Here is a 17,238-nt window from a genome sequence, read left to right as displayed (position 1 = left end):
TTATTTATGCACCAATTGTCTTAGACTCATTATTTCTTTAGTAACTATGTATGAGTAACTGTAGAGGTAAAGGTACTTTTACCTTTATGGATTGTTAGGCTTGGATCCACTACAGGGAAAAATTTTTAGAGTTTTTTCCATTCATACTGTCTTTTATCAATATGCTAAGGCATAAACTTCTTTGTCCCCCCTTCATCTTTTACTATGACAAAATGATAATTAGTCAGAAGTAATGAACAGCACAGTGGAAAGTTCTTATGAGGAAACTATGGAAAAAATGTGACCTTAATAAAACAGAAGTTGGAATCTTTAAGCACCCTGTAAATAGTTTATTTTCACAACTGCTAAAAGGGTGGAAGAAGAGATTGAAGTCCCTAAGCTGAAGCACTGCCATGAAGAAGCAAAACTCTTAAACACCCTAAAAACAGCATCTCAGGAGCCATGGGAATGGACAGGATAATGCTGTGGCTCTAAGTGTCTGGAAGCTGCAAGGCCAGAGTAAGGTGAGAACTGTTACAAGCAAAGGCTCTTAAAGTGCTCAGGACTAGAAGATGTTCTTACAAGTGGTCAAACAACACTACAGAGTGTTAACACATTAATCCACTGTGGGTTTCTTCTCTGACTTTCAAACTAGAGAGTGTGAGGTCTATCCCACATAGATGCAGTGAATAACCCAGAGCAGTGGTGGCTCTGGGTACTTTCAATCCCAAAGATAAGTGAGCAGAACTAGGGAACTTCTGGTCTTATCAGGGGCCCATAAAACCCTGACCCTTGCAGTCCGCAGGTTTCCATTGTTTGTAGTCAAGCATGTGAGAAGGAGAGAGGCTGTTTACTCAATGGAGTTAAAATCTATGATTGCTGTTACCGCTTTGTTTGAGGAAAATTACAGAGGATTGTTTCCCAAGACTGTGTTAGAGCTGTAGTTTGATCACGCTGATAGTTGGTGCTTTAACAGCCATTGCTATTAGCAATTATTCACCGTTGCTGGGATTGTTTGCAAAACTTCTCTTGCCTCACACAATTTGTTGAAAAGCAAGGCTGTTCTCCACCAGATCTCTTGACCTGAAAAGCCCTCCAGTCTTCTTAAGTTTTTTAAGTAAAATTTCAGATGCATGAGACAAATATAAGCAAAAAGGGGCAGTGATTCATTTATCGACTTTTTTTAAAGACTAAATTCAAGTCAAGCAACTTCTTATGTACAAAATTAAACATCTTGATAGATATGAATGAAGATTTCCTTTACTGTTTTTCAGACTTTTTTTGTTTGCAAAAGAGAGTTGACATTGTAAAATTGCATCTTGACTTTGACAGGAAAAGTGTGTCCTGCCCAAACCTGGCTATTATCTCAATATGATGAGAAGGTCTTCATGTCATTCCGTTCTTTGAGAAACAACAGTCAGCTCACTTTGACTCATCACTGAGTCAAAATACCAGTTTGCTCAGAGCCCCAGACACTGAGCTAAGCACAGTGACCCCACTATGCTCAGCTAAGCTGTGATTTTACAACAGCAATGACAATTCTACGTTAGTGGACGACAGATAATCACAGAATATTCTATATTGGAAGGAACTCACAAGGATCATCAAGTCCAACTCTGAAGTGAATGACCTGTACAAGGTTTGAACCCACAGCCTTGAGGTTATTAGCACCAACTCTAACAAGTTCTGTGTAGTCTCCTCTGTCCCAGCCCAGAGGTTCCTAAGTACCTGAGCTGTGACTTTCTAAGAGCTCTTGCTATGTAATTGAAGAAATTATTTTTTTAAGCAAAAAATATGAAGCAGGAATTTTGAGTTCTGTTATTTCAAGCAATTTGTTAAAAATCCCAACATTTCACAAACATTTGAATAGGCTTTTCTTCCTGATTCCAATTAAGAGCTCAAGTAACTCTTGAACAGGATTTTCCGAGGTCCTGTCTCAAGTGAATTCTCCCATTTATACCTCCTCACTCTTACTGGTACCTTGCAGAGGTTGGTGCTGGTGTAGTACAGTGCAGATTCACCTGGAGGCCACCACCAGCTCCATGACAAGGTGTTCCAGCTCTGCCCAACATCCAGCCCTCTGTCAGCACACACAGCCACACTCCTGCTGTTGATGTGCTCAGAGGCTTGTGTGTGGTGATACCAAGGGAGCACAGCTCCACCAACCTGTGACTGTGTTTTCCAGATCTCCCTCTCTCACCAGCACTTTCTAGTTTCACTTCTGAGAAACTGGATTAAATAAAGGTTCAATTGTTTTGCACTGAATTGCATCCAAGCAGTGCTGTCAGTTTAATTAACTCTCAGTTCGAAGCCTCTAATGAAGGTGCTGGGAGCAGACAGTGGAAATAAAGCAACTGATGGCAGAGTAGTTCCTAACGGGGCTGGGGGTTCTTCAGAAGGGAGTGGTGTACAGAGACTGTCTCTGCAGCTCACTGAGCCTGTAACCAGCTGTGCACTCCAGAGCACAGACTGAAATCAGCTGGGAAAGGTTACACATGTTGGGTTGGACCTGAGACAAATTGTTGTAGATGGAAACTTCCTCCTATACAAAAGATGAGTTTAGGCTGGAACACAACATAGACCTTATTTTTCAATGTTTCTGGTGAATTTTGACAGCAGAGACCCTGTGCTGGCCTATTCAACCACATCGGATATAATCTTCAAGGATTTTAAAGGAAAGATCCCTAGAGGCCTTTCCAGGATAACAACAAATATCTCAAGTGGGCTTGTGTTTGCAGAAGAGGAACTTACTAAACCCACTGAATTCATGGCTGCTTATTTATTGACCCCAGGCCATGGGCTGTTTCAACTCCTGCTTTAGCCTGGGAAAGTGGGACTGAAGGTGTGAACTTAATTTCTCTGACAATTCTGCCTCTGTCTCTGACTTTTCCTGGCTGATGCACACCTGAACTATAGGCAGCGTGATGATGAGAGTGACAAAGAGTGATGATGAGTCTTGGCCTAGGATGCCCAGGAGGTTGTGGACTCTCCATCACTGGAAATATTCAAAAGCCATCTGGACACAATTCTGGGCCACTTCACTCTAGGTGACTTCTTGAGCAGGAGGGTTGGATCAGATGGCCTGCACAGGTCCCTTCCAACCTCAACCATTCTGTGGACTGCTCAGTTCTGTATTAGGGACTTGTTCTGTTCTACCCCCATTTCCTGAAGATGATCTTTTAGGTGGAAAGTCTAGGAAATCAGTGACTACTATGCTGGCCCGTGGATGGGAAGCACAGATAAATGTTCCTCCAATGGAAAAGAGAAGTCTTATTCTACTTTTACTTCTCTTCTTTCTCCCATAGGGAATCAGTGTGGTGTATCTGGCCAACTGGGCCACCTCTGTGGATGTAAAAGAAGACGAATACTTAATAATTTTTATTTGATTCATTTTGCATCTTTCTTCCCTCTAGCCACCTAAAATTCTATTGAGCATAAGGCAGCTTCCCTGGAAATGAGTCATCATAACAAACCCTTCTGTGAGCAGTTTTTGGATTGTAGTGTATGGTATGTAGATAATTTAGAGCATTTGCTGTTCAAGATTATAACCGGTTTTATTGGGCCTTTCAGTTTTGGGCAATATTATGATGCCCTTTCTGGAGAGAAAATAAATAAGTCAAATATTTACCATGATGAATCAAACATTATGACTTTTAAAACCTTTGTTTTCTGAAAGTATTTGCTCTCTTTGCTTGAAACATTGTTCATGCCAACACATTTCCCAAGAAGTCTGCAAAAAACCCCAAAGACAAAACAGATACAAAGGAGGAAACATATGCTTTAAAATGGGAGACTGGTTCTTCTGAAAACACTTGTATGTTTGTCTACGTCTCCAAATATGAGCAATTTTTTCCTTTTATTGAGACAGACTTGCAGCCCATCTAGATTTGACATGAAATAGTAAGAAAAGACCCTCCAAAATCTGGTGCTCCAGGAGAAACAACATGTTGCTGTATCCAAAACATCAGAGGGTAATTATGCAAAGAGATTAGTCACCACCAAAGTCTTAATTTCAAGTTGCCAAGGCTGATTTACACTGGGCCACAGTACCAACTTCTCTTCCTGTTCATGTCTTCTTGTGCAACAGGAAAAGGCTTTTGTCTCCCTGCAACTGATGTTGGCTGAGACTTGAATATGACCCAACTCGTGACAAGTGTGTCCATCTATTCTTGCACCAGCACAGAGCTGACCTGAAGGTGTCCTGAAACACCAGCCCAGACTGGTGACCAGAAAGACACTGAGCCCTTCTTCAAGAACTGAGCCATCCCTGACCTGTCAGCTGTGCCTTTAGTTGGCCACACTCATAACATTGACTTTACTGGACGGGAGTAAGCTAAACACAGCCTGAATTTCTGCATTAACTGACATGATTCAGGATTGCTCTGTCACAAACCTACTGTGAACTTTCAAATATTGACTGACAGCACCAATTTCTGGAACACAATAAAAGCTGTAATTATAAAACAGCTTGTGTGGTTTGCAGAGAAAAGCCTAAAAACCTGATGCAGGGGTATATGGATGGTTGAGAAATTGAGAAATAATAAGAAAAAAATCAAATTAAAGGATCCACAGGCTATGTTAGTTTTAAAAAATTCATGACTTTGAAAGAAATTTGGGGATGGTCAAATTCTTAAAGCAGACTTTACTGACTCTGCTAATTTGTCTTTCTGGCAGTTGGTGTTGACAACAAGCTCATAAAGTTGTACATAATTTTAGAAAAATAAGCAAAGCATAATTTAGTATGTTCTGTAGCTTCTATTGATTATTTCTGGGCTTGAAAACAAGCTATAAAGGAGTTAATGCAATTGCTACAAAGGTGACTCCACTGTGTGTGCTTTGTGCTGCTGGAACCACTCCACTGTCCCTCACTGGGACTGAGCTGACTCAGGCTTTATGTGGAAAAGGAGAGTTTCCCATCTGTATTGCCTCCCACTTCAGTTTAACTCCCATCAGCTGCTCAGAGAAATCCCTTCTGCCTCATGATTCTGGTTGATAGCAGCTTTTGGGCTTCATGTTTTCTTTTCTCCCTGCTCTGTCTGACCCAGTGAGCAGCCTGGGATCCTCCGGCATGGGTGACATTGGGGCATCTGTGGGCACTCAGCCACATAGAGGGAAGGGCAAAGGAAAACAAGCATGCAATGCCTGGAAAAGGTATTCATTAAGGAGGGAGAAAGTTTAAAAAATAATAATTTGGCTCTCTGAATCCCTCTCAGCAGGCTGGAAGGGGTCTCCTGTGGACACAAACATCCTACTACCTGGGAAAGGGCTGAGTCCTGTGGAGCAAAGAGCTTGTCCCTGCCTGCTGGGAGCAGGGCACTCTGGGTCAAGAGTGGCTGTAGAGGGAAAAGAGAAAGAAAGTCAAATGTAGAAAAACAAAACAGAGAAAGGAAGCTCAGAGAGCAAGAAATGATGACGGCACTGTCAGGAGCCAGAGACCCAAAGACAGCCAAGTAGGAGGGGATCTGATAACACACAAGGTGCTTAGAAGCATTGTCATTGCACTCTGTCCTGTGTCCTCTAACAGGTGTATGTGAAAGCTGCAACTCCACAGCTGGTGTTTGGGGCTGTCAGCCCAAGGAGCTTTCACTTCCCATTCATTACTGCCTAAGTGAGCTGCTGGGAAGCCACAGAGCACAAAGCAATGCCACTCTTGCTGCTGTCACTCCTATTTTCTGCTCCATGAGCCATGAAGGAGTGAAGCAAAGCAAGAGGAGAAGAGGGGAACTAGGTTGCCTGGACACCTCATCACAGCTGAGATTCACCCTCCTCTAAGGCAGCTGAAGGAACAGGTTATGGCAGGATTGCTCTGCATCAGTACCATTTGGATTTGGAGAAGTCACTGTTTGGGGCTTGTTATTGAGTAGCAAAACGAGAATCTTTATTTTTCTACTGTGCTGTCCAAGCATTTCTGATGAGAGGTGCAGGGCTGACAGAGCAGGAATAGCGAGAACCTTCCTGCACAAACTCCAGGTGGGATTGGGTTGCCACACGCCTTTCTCCCGTGCATTGCTGCAATGGGCCATTTTGCCTGGTTTGGGAGAAACAGCAGGAGATTCCTCTCACCTGCTTAAGTGAATAATTAGTTATATTTCAGTATTTACAAGAGATCGCTAAGCACTATAATTTTAAGAGAGCCAGGAGAGCCAGCTTGGGGTGATGCCACAAGTGGAATGTAGCCCTACAGGTGGGAGTGAGGAACCTGACTCAGGGCTGTACCAGGGACTCTCTCGGTCTTCTTAAGGACAGTATATCAGGCTTTTAAATGCTGTTCTGACTGCTCAAAGCTCAGGCCCAGCCTAAGGTCCTGAATTTGCATCTTGTTTCTCCAAAAGCATCTTGTGTCTGAAAGTGCCCTTTAGTGCATCCCTGTGTTCTGCCTGTGTTTGTCAGGCAGCCTGGGGGAGAGCAGAGCAGCTGCTGGGAGCTGTGCAGGGCAGGATCAGGACCTGGTATCTTCTAGAAATTGTTCTTTTTCTTCCACCTCTAAATTAGGAGGCCCAGCACCTTCCTGTTTCAGGGCTAGTGTAGACTGTGAAGTGTGAAGGTGCATAAGGTAAGAGAGATATACCAGTGCGGTGGGATTTATTTGTTACAGACTCTGCTCTGTGTATTGCTGGAGAATGAGCTACAGCTGGGGAAAAAAAAAGAATTGAAAAATTTATTTCTGTGGCAATTACTGTGCATCTCTTGGTTTTATGCTGCTTTCTCTTGGCCTGACACTTCAGAGGTTTTGTATGGCAGCACTGGACCCTTGGTCCCACCTATGAGACTGAGCCATGACTGTGCTTACAGACTTGTTGATGCAGTATGACCTACAGGGCTTGATTTTGAAGAGGCTTTATTGATTTGTCACTTAGGAGAGAAATGAAGAGCCATCCCTCTTGCCAGTCAAGGTCTTTCTGTCTCTGCAGCCTCAGCACAGCATCTCCTGCAGAGAGGCAAAAGTGGAACATCTTTTGGAGAAGAGTCTCAGGGTTTCCAGGCCAAAACTCTTAGCTCTTTACAACAGGCAGTGAAAACAAACTGAGAGCTACTTAGGTATGGGATTTATTTTGTTACCTGTCTGTGACTCTGGGCACAAGAGCACCTTGATCTACACTGAGGGACCTGATGCATCACCCAAATAACCAAGGGATGATGGGGCTGCAAGGCTTGCCCAGAGGCCAGCAGAGTCCTGCCTAAAGGTCAGCTTGACTGCACCTCCACTGCTCCTCACTGTTCCACTTGTCTGTCCTCAGGAACACCCCACACTGATGGCCCCCCCAGGCAGGGAACAAAATCCAGTTCCAGGTGCAGGGAACGCTGACCCAACTCAGCAGCTTTTTGGTATCAGCACCTGCTTCAGCACAAGTGAAGTGTCTCATGGGAATGTAGTCCTTGTGATGTATTTATGGGGTGTTGCCAAAGGGGAAAAACTTGAGTTAAAGAAGTTGTCTTTTGTCTTTTTTTTTTTTTCACAAAACCTATTTGAGGAAAATTTGTGAAACAGTTTCACGTGAGAAAGTGGATCAAAACTTGGAAAAGAAAACAAAGTAATTTAGTTCCTTTTTTCCAGTCGAAAATACCCCATATTTAAATGAGTCCATGATATTTTTATTATGTTTTTCCAGATCAAACAAACCAAAAGTGCTTCAGCTTGGGGCTGAGCGAGAAATCTTTGATTAGCCCCAAATGATGTTGTTTTGCTGTGCAGTATTTCATTTTCCTGAGGCCAGCAACACAATCATTTGGCATCAATAAAAAAAAATGCCTTCAATTCTTTGGTCGTTTGCGGTCTGATAGATCCTCCCTGCTTTCCTACCAGTTTGGTCTGTCACTCTGTGGGACCTCCATATTTTCAGGGTGCCTTCAGGGTTCCAACTGCTCTAGAATTAGAGAAGCCTTTCCAGATGCCTGAGGCACTCCCTCTGTGTCCTGTCTGATTCCAACCCCCACTTTGTTCTGATCACAGCCCCCCGTGCCCCCTCATCCAGGGTGGAGGAATCTCACCCCAAATACAATAAGAATAATTCACTTTCCATTGCTGCAGGGTGTAGTAAATTTTAACAAAAAATGACTTCTGAGAAGGAATTTATTCCATTGTTATTTAGAATAGTAGTAGTAAAAGTAATAATTATGAAGACAAATATTAATAGCCAGAGAGGGCCAGTGCTAGGGGAAGGCAAAATCACTGCAAGTGCTGGGAGCAGTAGAATAGCTGTGACCCAGCTGTTTTCTGTCCTGGTTAGCAGATGCCTCCTTTGCCTGTGGAAAAGCCCTGGGAAGCTCATGCTGCTACTTCAGAGAGAAAGAGAAAAGGCTGAGGGGCACCAGTGGCTGCAAGAACCCTCTCACCTCAGGGAGGTCAGAAATTGTTGTTGCTACTTGGCCATGAAGCCTTGAGCTGCTTCTTCTTGTGCAGTGTTTTGCAAACAGGAGTTTTATAAACTCCCTTGATGATCCCTAAATGTGAGAACAATGAAACAGAGTATGCCCCAGGCTTATGTGTTGGAGCACTTTGCAAATATATTGGTCGTTTAAATAATTCCCTTTAACATAGTCAGGTAAAGGAAGGGTTATTTGGCTGACCCAAATAATACCAGGCCAGTGGCAAAGCTGACTGCAACATTAGTCTTCATTTATAGAGCATCCATGAGTCAGTAGCAGTGCACATTTTCCCATCCTATAGATAACAGAGTAGTCCATCAAAATGTTTCTGTATTTGTACAGCAAACTGGAGGTATTACTTATTTTGAGGTGTTACTTATTTTTGAGTGTTATTTTCAAGGTGGGGACAAGGGGAATAGTTCATATAAATGCTAATGTGGTCAGTGCAGATGCAACTGGTCAGCACTCAACTACCTGAGTGTGCAGCCCAAAGCAGGAGTAAAGTGTTACCTGGTGGGGTAGAAGGGAAAGGGAACTGTGCAATTAAGTTCAGCGTGTGATATACAAGGGTTTTCTTCTTTCTCTTTCCCCCAACACAACAAAATCTCAGGAGACATCAGACATGGGCAGGACAAACAGCTGATCTCTGTTTGCATTTTGGACGTGTTTCTCAGTGGGTGGGTTTTCCAGAATGTGTCTGTAATTGCAGAGGAACACAAGTGCAGAAGGCTCCTGGGAGCACAGCTAAAGCACTTCCCTCAGTTGGACTGACTTAACAAGATCAAATACATGTGAACAGGATGGCAAGTCACAGGTTTAAACTGCTGCTCAGGAAATTCAGGTTAAACATTAGGAAAAACTTTCTGACAGTGAGAACAGTTGAATATTAATAGAAATTTCTGTGGGAGGTTGTGTACCTAGTGCCACTGGAGGCTGCTAAGAACAGGTTAGAAAAACATCTGTCAGAAATGATGTAGGCAGAGTTGGTCCTCACTTGGGAAGAAGTATGAATTAAATGACCCCCCAAGTTCCCTTTCAGCCCAACCTTCTCTGCTTCTGCAATGCTTTGTAGTAGTGGTTGACAGATAAATTATAATATTACCATTTAAAGTAGATATTTTGAGTTTTCTCTACAGTGTAGTATGAATACAGGTTTCAGTAAGGAAAGGTCCATAAGCAAATAAAGCTCAGAATTTTTAAATAGGCAAGGAAGACCTGCACAATTGTTTTTTTAAGTGAATCACTTTTCAACAGGGAAAAAGATAAAAATAAGGCCCCAAAGAAGATGCATTAACTTGGGGATAATCATTGTTATATTAAGAAAATAAATCTAGAGTGTATCAAAAGTTCATATCTTTGGGGAGAAAAGAGAGGGAAAGAAGAGAAAGAGAAGTACAGATATCATTAGAACAAAACCCTAGAAGAGGAACAAGTCCTAAACAAATTAAATTATACATCTAACAAGCACAAACAGACATCTACTTTCAAAAGAGATTTAACCCAATTCTTCAAAGAAACAAAACCCAGCAGTAATTAGTAAGTGCTTTTATCTCTTCTGGATTAGAGTATCCAATAAAGCTGAATTCCTAGAGGTGATGTTCCTCCTCCCCAAAATATGAATCATTAGAAGATGTTGTGCAAGGCTTTTGCTGCTTCAGCCCAATAGAATGCCACTGAAGTTGGGCAGCTTGGGCTGTGCTTATTCTGCATATCAAAAAATCAGCTGTGGCCAGACCTCAAATGCAAAGATGAGAAAAAAAAACCTTGGGAAACTGGGACTTCTCCTTTGATGTTCTATGAGTTATGAATCAGCCCTTAAAATCCTGCTGGTCTCCAGGGTTTTGACACAATACTGAAGTTTGGTAACTTCTTCAGGAGAGTGAGGGCGGAGTGCAATGTGGGAAGGAAGTACAGTAAGAAGTAAAATTCCTGCTTCTTTGCTTGGGTGCCTGTGCCTTGGGCACACAAAATGAAACCAGTGCTTTGCTTACAAAGTGCTCTGGCCAGCACAGGTAATGCTGTGTGGTAGCAGAGTGCAGGCCTGTATTTCAGATCACTTGAAAATCCAAGTTCAGCACTCTCAGGCAGAGGAGGATGCAGATCCCTTCCATAACCCCAAGGCCTGGGGAAAGCTCTTATTTACTTTTCGTGGGAATTTCATGCCAGGACTAACCCACAGGTGAGTTCTGTTTGCCATTCAGTAGTTCTTTTTTGACAAGAATAAATACAGAATAAATCCCTGACAGAAAACTTGTCACATCTCCCACCCATGTGTGCTCATGCAACAAGTATTTCAATGTGTATGTCCTTTCTTTATGCCTTTGAAGTATTCAGAGCATTCCCTGAGCCTGTAAGTGAACAGGAGGCTGTTGGTCCAAGAGAGATTTGCCCCCAAGGTGTGACCATGGTTTTGCCACACAAAGATGGGCAGTGAGGGTGGGAAAAACCTGGGACAAAGCTTGTGCTGTCTGCTGTCCCTCTAAAAAGGAATAGAAAAATGAATCATCACAGAAATATAGGTCAGGGTGGAAAAATACAACTCAGGAATGTTTTCAAACTGCTTTGGGAAAAATGAAGATCAATTCCTGTGCTGCTACCTTTTGACTTTTCAGCCAAGAGATGCGACAGTGGTAGCCCAGAATCTGCATGCTGAGCTGGATGGGTGATAAGCACCCAGATAAAGAGTGGCAGAGGTTGCCAGAAATGTTCTCCAGCCAGTTCCTTCGGCCCAAACATGCTCATCACTTTTCTATGAATTTAGACATTTCCCACTGGGTAGCTTCTTTTCCTTTTGTTCCTGTGCTTCAGGACACACAGTTAATCTGTCTCAGCAGAGGTGCCCAGGCTCTGGGCTGTCAGCAGGGTTCATATCGGTGCCATTAATCATCTGGTAGTTGCTGTTCTTTCATTTCCTTTTGCTAACTTGTGTTCCCAGCTGTCCTACTCTGCTCTGAGGCAGAGATCTCTCTGACTGACCTGTATGGGCAGGAGCAAGAGGCCTCTCCAGGCTGAGCATGGGAAGGGAGACCTGCTGTGCCAGTGGTGTCTTGATCTGTACCCAAGATGTGGGGCAGCTCCAGCCACCACAAACCTCTCACCGGTAAACCAGTTTCTGCAGCCCCAGAGCCTCTGCAGCCTCTTCAGAACTACCACTTCAGAACTGAAAACTTGTCACTTGCCCAAATTTGCAGACAAGTCGCCTCTGCTGCTGTGCCATTGCAGCCTCACAGGTGAGTGGCTCAGAGTTCCTGTAAAACCAAAGAATATCCTCAGCTTTCCAGGTTTTTTCTTGCATAAATATATCCTATAACAGTTAGGGTTTGGGGTTTGTTTTTCCAAACACATATATGAGCAAGAAGACATGTTTCTTTCATTCACCACAGTTATCACACAGGAGACATACCATTATTCTGTGAGCCTTACAAAAATCTTGTTTTTCTATCTAAATCTTTTGTAATAGCATTTTCCTTTTTATTGAGATAAAATCATGAGATTAAATGAGCTGAAGTCATCTTGGATAAGCTTATTACTCCTATTAATACTGAGATAAGTTCGTCTCATTAATAACAGGTGTAATTATTAGCAATATTGTCATTTACTGTTTATATACTGTTTTGTGTGCACAGTTCTTTCCAAACAGGCAAAAATTATTGTTGTTATTTTATGGCAATCAGCTTTGGTCTGCCAGCACTGCTCCTTTCACTCCTTCTCTGTCTCTTTTCAGGAGGTTTGGCTGCATAAAGCAGAGCCATAGGTGACACCAACCTGGAGAGTGGTGAGGTGAGGATGTCCTGATGACAAACTGAGCAGCAAAACAAGAAGGAGAAGTAAAAACTCACCATTGGACACATAAAACTAATGCTCTCTGTGTATTGTAGGTGAGTCTAAAGGGAGGCAGCCTCCAGCCAGAGGAACCCATATACATGAAAGTTATGCTCTTCACTGTGACAAAGAGTTGAGCCATCATTAGGGTTCATTCCATGCCCTGGATTCTCTATGGAGGCAGCCAGGACAACCACAGCACTTGGTCCTGCAATTACAGTGTCTGGTATGGAGCGGTTGTCTCAAGTAGCTGGGGTTTTCAAATTATTTATTTTTATTTCTACTTTATTTAAGCAATGTGGTATCTCTCCAATATATTTATTGACCAAAGTGGCACTACCTTTGCAATAAGAAAATCAACTCTCATTTAACTTTATCTGAAAAGTAAAATTGGTAAATCAAAAATGTGTACAGCATAAAGGCCATGAAGGCAAAGGCAGAGTGCTGAGGTTTAGTGGTAGGATGTGTTTGTTGGAGCCATTTTAACTGCACTTCAAAATTAGAGAGCCTAAAAATAGATTGCTAAAAGCCTTTTCTTATTCCTAGGCCAACTCCAGCGAGGCAGAAATTTTACTCAGACCCAGCCAAAGGAGTGCCATGTTTCTGAATTGTACCAGGAGCTCCCTTGTTCTAAGTCCACAACTGACCTCAGAAGCTCAGACCAGGTTGGGCTGAGCCGTCCCAAGTCCAGCATTTCTGTGGACCAAGCTGAAGTCGTGGTGAGTGGTCAAGTTGCTGAGCAGTGAGATGCTGAACAGTCGGACCAGGAGCTGCCTCTTTGCCACATCCCCACACTTTTCTGTCACCTGTAGAAGGCAGCACTCCCCACTGCTACAGCACAGATAATGCTCAGTGCCTGCTGCTGCTGCTCTCCCCTAATTACCAGAAACATTGCTCTAAGAAGTTACAGCTTCCTGGAATGATGTGAAAAACGAACTGTGTAGAGCATGAGTGAGTAATAGGTAATTGCAGGCTGCAGCGTCTTTAATCACTTTCAATTTTAAGTACATTTTTGAAGAGTGTGGCTCACTATTACCTGACAGATCTTGATGGAGTTCTACGTTTCTGCTAGCCTAGATCACAAATGAAAGAAGGATTTTGTATACAGGATGTACTGGTTGGCAATTACAGCACAGCTTTACTCTCTGCTCTGCTGTGGGCCTTCCTGGGACTGTGGAAAACCCATGGAGACATTTGTGTGTGGAGTGACTATGGTGCTGCAGAGCCAACCATTTTAGATCACCTGAACTCCCAGCCCTGTGAAATCTGATCCCTAAGGCATATGAATTTGTAATAAGAAAACGTGACCCCTGAGAGACTGCGTGGAGACACAGAATTATGTATGTTAGCCAGCAGAAAAGGCTACACATCAGCTTCATCACTGCCCTGAGAAAGGTGCTGAACTTCTGAGACCTCCAGCCAAGAACCCATAAGTCTTCTCGTGTACCTTGGAAAATACATTGGTATTGGGAGCTCAGCTCTAGCTTTCCAGTGATGTGTATGTACACATTTGGTGGAAAAAGAGCAAAAATGGACATATTCTTTTCACTTACTATCCACACAGAATGTTTTGGCCCTTATCTTCTCCCATCCACTGGCTGCTTGTCCTCACCCAGCTCAACCATTGGCCAGCATGTTTTCAGCCAAGGTGATTATTTCTGCCTGATACTTTGAAAGCAAAGGAAGGACACCACTTGACTGGAGTGGAGAGGAGAGATGAAGCCACACTGCAGACACAGGCAGATGCTATCCTCCTTCATTGCGTTTTCCTGAGAGTTATGTCTTGAGCAGCAGGACACGAGTCTAAAACTGTGTTATGATCCCCATTGTTACTGTTCATCTGCAAATGCCCTAAGTTCATTACCAGTGTGTTGGTGGACACTGTTTTCCTCCCACTTAAATATTCCCAAATACATTTTCCCACTGTATGCTCAAGACATTTCTTGCCAGCAAATGGAGTCCTCTTTTCCCTCCTCTTGTGGCAGGGTAAGCCTGGAGGGGAAGGACTCATCCCCTGCCCATAGCAGTGCACAGGGATGTGCATCTGACCCTCCACATCCTACATTTCCAGGCATTATCTGCTGCAGTGACCTTTTGGGGAGCAAAGGGAGAGACAGCAGCCCAAGGACTGGACAAATTACTTGTTTTTAAATAGGAGTTATACTGCTGGAGTGGGGAAGGACAGTATTTAAAGGACTCCCTGTACCATCAGGAACCTGGCCACGTATATGATTGGCATTTGCACTGCTAATGAGACCATTTCTATTATAATGAGCTCATTACTATTTTTATTGCTATTGTATTTTGCATGTTTCACAAATCGTGCAGGGAGCTGCTTTTTATTCCCACTTTCTCTTTCTACCTTGGAAACTCTCAGGGCAATCCCAGTGGCTGCATAACACAGATGAGTGAATTAACCCCTGTGGAGAGACCGAGTGGGGGTGGCTGCTCTTAACTGGTCATCAGGGGGTGGGAGAGAAAGGAGACAATTTGAGTCGTGGCTGGAAACTAATTCAGTGAGGAGTTCCCATGCTGTTCTGAATCCCAGTGACAAGACATTTTTATGACTGTATCTCCTATTCAGAAATGTCTGCACAAAATTAGTCTGCTCCTAAGAGGATACTTGGCATATAGATTGTGCTCTTTGTCAACAGTTTCTTCCAAATATTGATTGGGATCAGAATACGTTCCTCTGCCATTTTGCAGTATTTTGCTTTAATAAATTTTGGATATGATAAGACAAAGAAGTTTTGGCTTTGCAGCAATGTTCAAGTTTCCAATGTTGCTCAACTAGTCTGATTCACATCCCTTGAGATCCTCCTTTCCGTTGTTTGAGTTCCAAACACATGTGCAGACCCCAGAGACAGCTTTTCCTGGCTTCCAGTGGTCCCATTGGCTTGGTTTGCTTTGGCTTCAGCTCCTTATCACTATCAATTCCAGTTGGCTGCTCAGTAGCCCCTTTCTCAGCTTTAACTCTCAGTGAATAGCCAATACCCTGCAAATAGTCCTGTGCTCACTTTCAGGCTCCTTGGCTTCAACAGGGTGAGATCCTGCTCAGTGAGGGGACTAAATAGGGCAACTCCACTACTACCCTGTGGAAGCTTCCAGAAAACTCTGGAGTGAAAATGTATCATCTCTGCAAATCAGCTGCTGGAAAATGATATTGCTGTATTGCCACTAACAGGTGTAAGCACACCAGTTTCTGGTGGAGCAGAGAAGGAAATTGGACGTGTCGTTATGGAGGTGGTTGAGCCTTGCTCTGAACTCCTGCTAAAGGCTGGAGTCCTTTGACTAAGAGAGGACAGAGATGTGGGTTTGTATCACCTTGGATGCTATTTACTGTAGGACCAAGATGGTTTAACTCACCAGACAGGTGAGAGGCATCCATTGTGGAAATGGCTCTTTGCCAGACTGCATTCTTCATCTAAATAACATACCTTTCCCTTTGGTTGGTAGCGAGGAAGAAAGCTGTGTCTGGATCTAACTTCAGGAAAGGATTTTTCTATATAGGATACCTCCAGACCCAATATTTTCTTGCCTATACAATTCAGGCATATTCTGCAGTCATGTGTGAAGTCCAAGAATTGCTAAGAAAATTAAATGCTGCCAAAGCACACTAATGTAAAAAAAAAAAAAAAAAAGTGTGTGGATGCATCTGCTTTTTGTTGGAACTACCAAGCTGCATTTTGAATTTCAGGTTTGTTATTTTGTTAGTTTGACATTGTAGCTCTCTGACAAGCTCCTTCTGTCTCACTCATTTCCTCTGTGTGCTCTGGCTGCTGAGACATCATCACTCTTTCAAGCCCAGGGTTAGTGCTGGTCTGTTTTTAATACTCTGTAGACTTTGGTGGCATCTGGCAGTAGTACTGCCAGCTGTTGCAGAGAAGATAAAGAAGAGAGGAAGACATCAACCTTGAAAAAAAAATAATAAAACCAGGCGACTGGGTGTGTTCAAAGGCTCAGTTTCACAAATTTATATTGAAGAAAAATTTGGATAAAAAACTTCTGTGCCTTTCAAATGAACATTCTCCTACTTTTCTTGAAAAGCTCACCAAGGGCAGAGGAGATAGAAATAATAAATACATACAGAGACAGAAAACACGCTGCATTGTCCTTCAGGAATTCAGTAATTACTTAATTGAAACTAAAGCCTGTTTTCCCCAGCATCTTAGAAATATCTCTGTGTCATTTTTCTTTTGTGAGCTTTGTGCTGCACTGATATTTTATACTTAATAACATGTGTAGTGAAATAGGAGAATTAACAAGAATTTTGCTTCTGGCAAGATTATCTACAATATCTGCCTTTGGCTGGATGTAACAAGTGCCTTTTCTGCAGGTGTCTGTGGGTGCTTTGGGGTTTGAGACAAACTGCTGTGGGATTTGAGGTCCTGCTGCACGAACCAGCAGGAGTCAGCTGAGACTGGTTCCCTCCTTGGGAAATTGTAAGAAGGGAAAAGAAAGAGAGGGAAGCACATTGACACCCTTTAAACTGATCCCATACAACCATAATCACAAGGGAGTTTCCTAAAAACTAGTGCTTATTGTCATCCATCAGTCTTTCCTTCCTGGAGCTGCTACAAGCTTCAAAAAGGAGCCTTTTCCCTTTCAGCTACTCTCAAATTTCATCTTTTTTTCCTGACTCTGATACTCTTGGTGGGTTCCCAACAACTCCTTAGTCCCTTGCCACTGCTGGACACCAAGGCTACTGCGCAATATTCATACAACTCATTTCTCACTACAGGTTGGTAATAACTATAACACAGAAAATGCAAAAAGAAGCTTTTCCAGGCTGTTTTGTTGGGTTTGTTTTTGTTTTCAGAATGTGCAAGTTGTTACATGCGACTGCAATACTGAAAACCTCAGTGTGTGATCCCAGTAAAAGTGTAAAATACGTCTTTTGCAAACCACAAGAGGGTTTTGGCAAAGGATGTGTCAAAGCAGAAAACCAGTATGGAAAAAAATCACACATTAGTGGATACTGGCAAAATTTTCCTTTACACTATTTCTTTGTGTATTTATGATAGTTGTTACCAAAACTTCCTCAGTTATCCAGTCCCTGGGGTTCAATAC

The 17,238-nt window shown here is 42.9% G+C and overlaps 1 long non-coding RNA gene across 3 annotated transcripts in view; it reads left to right on the top strand.

Annotated features, from left to right (window-relative positions):
- LOC139679563 (uncharacterized) overlaps nt 1–15,429 on the top strand; it is a 114,573-nt gene extending 99,144 nt beyond the window's left edge. Inside the window, exons 4-7 of one of the 3 annotated variants that reach the window (XR_011699209.1) lie at nt 10,359–10,525; nt 11,282–11,576; nt 12,071–12,224; nt 12,715–15,429. This is a non-coding gene — a long non-coding RNA (uncharacterized lncRNA). The remainder of the gene's footprint in view (nt 1–10,358; nt 10,526–11,281; nt 11,577–12,070; nt 12,225–12,714) is intronic. The other 2 variants (XR_011699211.1, XR_011699210.1) reach the window with 2 other exon arrangements.
- The last annotated feature ends 1,809 nt before the right edge of the window (nt 15,430–17,238 follow it).

Source organism: Pithys albifrons, chromosome 16 (genome assembly GCF_047495875.1).
Source record: "Pithys albifrons albifrons isolate INPA30051 chromosome 16, PitAlb_v1, whole genome shotgun sequence".
In the NCBI taxonomy this organism is placed as follows: domain Eukaryota; kingdom Metazoa; phylum Chordata; class Aves; order Passeriformes; family Thamnophilidae; genus Pithys; species Pithys albifrons.
Note: the sequence above shows the minus strand (reverse complement) of the source record. Positions and strands in the feature narration are given on the sequence as shown.